Source organism: Egretta garzetta, unplaced genomic scaffold (genome assembly GCF_000687185.1).
Source record: "Egretta garzetta isolate BGI_Z169 unplaced genomic scaffold, ASM68718v1 scaffold732, whole genome shotgun sequence".
Taxonomy (NCBI): Eukaryota; Metazoa; Chordata; class Aves; order Pelecaniformes; family Ardeidae; genus Egretta; species Egretta garzetta.
Window position 1 is genome coordinate 164,552 of NW_009259029.1, and position 2,049 is coordinate 166,600.

Here is a 2,049-nt window from a genome sequence, read left to right on the forward strand (position 1 = left end):
GAGAACATACACCAATCATTCAACCTTCGCAAGTGGTGAACAAGCCGTGGCCCTGAGAGGAGGAGCGGGATGGCACCGTGCATCAGCTGCACAAGCGAGTAACACCATAAGCACCAAGGGAACCAAACGTTTGATAAGGCCGGAGGGAGAACTACCTGAACTTCGAGGGAACTGTCCTAATTCACGCGGTAAAAGTCGCTGCCCCCAAGCCAAGAGACCGGTCTGCCCCGTGCAGACCCTTCCTCACAGCGCATGCGCAGTGCAAAGGAAGGCTCCTGTGCCTTTAAAAGGATGCGGGGCTTGCCAATTAGAGAGAATCAATTAGCAGCGGAGACGATTAAGTGTCGTTGTGAAATAGCCGGTAACGGTGTCCCTGCGCGTGTGCTCCGCTGCCGTGCGCTGCGGGAGGTGCGCTGCCTTTGGGGAGTCGCCGCCCAGCGCCCACCTCCGCGCAGCCGCGGGATAAATGAGCAATGTCTCTCCCGAGCGTGTGACAATTGACTCAGTGCACACTGGGACATGAAATCGCTTTTTGGACAACAGTTTTTGGTGACCCAGATGGGACGGCCATGAAGCCTTGCCCGCATCACCTTGCCGGCTGCCAGCGGGGAGAAGCTGCTCTTCGGATTCCAGCGGGGACAAAAATGTGCAGAAATACATGAACTGCACTAGGGGTAATGTAGAATCAGTGGTGTTGGGCTGTATGCAAGGGGAAGGTTGGTTTTATATTGCTTTATGGGAATTACTTTAGTATTGGTTTTGTTGTAGTTGTACAAATTTACCACTTTCCTGAAATCATAGAATGAAAGGAATGTGGTGCTTAGCTTTTTTAGGTTACCTGAGCTGGGTAATTCAAGGGAACCAGGAAAGGCATTACAGCCCCTGGAAGAATAACCTTCATTTGGAGCTAATTGAAAAGTCAATGAAGGTGGTCAACAGAACAAATTGTTGGATGTGTATTCATTTTCCAGACCATTCAGACAAAGGATTTCCCGATTTAAGCCCATGGCTCAAGAGATTATTAGCGTTATTGATAATGGTCTTGCTTGCTTTTGTATGCTTATATATACTAATAAAATGCATACTGAAATGTTGCTCCAAATTAACAAACAAAAAGAGCTAAAGATGAGACTTTCCTAAACAGACAAGCCTCAAAGCGGGGAATTGTTGAAAGTTAGCTCAGAAATTTAGAATGGCCTGATTATTTAATGGAACATATATTAAGTTAACAAGTTAGAATGGCTTGATTATTGAACATAGAATCAACATAGGATCATAGAATGTTTTGGGTTGGAAGGGACCCCTAGAGGTCATCTAGTCCAACACCCCTGCAGTGAGCAGGGACACCGCTAACTAGATCAGGTTGCTCAGAGCCCCGTCCAACCTGGCCTTGAAGGTTTCCACAGATGAGGCCTCCATTACCTCTCTGGGCAACCTGTTCCAGTGTTTCACCACCCTTCCACCTCTGCTTAGTTTCCCTCTGAGGATGCTCTTGCCTCCGGGACTGGTATAGGACTGTGGTTCAGCCCCCACTGTCCTGATGGCCAGTTCTCACCCCATACGCACATCTTGGAGGGCTGCTGCCAGGCTGTGCCGGGGAGAAAGAGGGGACTGGCAGTTTTGCTCTGAGGCCAGTGGGCAGCAGCATGCCCAGGACCCCCTGGGACCTGGTGTTGAAAGTTAGCTCAGAAATTTAGAATGGCTTGATTATTTAGTGGAACATACATTAAGTTGACAAGTTAGGGACATTTATCAGTCCAGGATGTTCTGAAGGTCGGAACGTTCAAAACATCTTGGAGAACATACACCAATCATTCAACCTTCACAAGTGGTGAACAAGCCGTGGCCCTGAGAGGAGGAGCGGGATGGCACCGTGCATCAGCTGCACAAGCGAGTAACACCATAAGCACCAAGGGAACCAAACGTTTGATAAGGCCGGAGGGAGAACTACCTGAACTTCGAGGGAACTGTCCTAATTCACGCGGTAAAAGTCGCTGCCCCCAAGCCAAGAGACCGGTCTGCCCCGTGCAGACCCTTCCTCACAGCGCA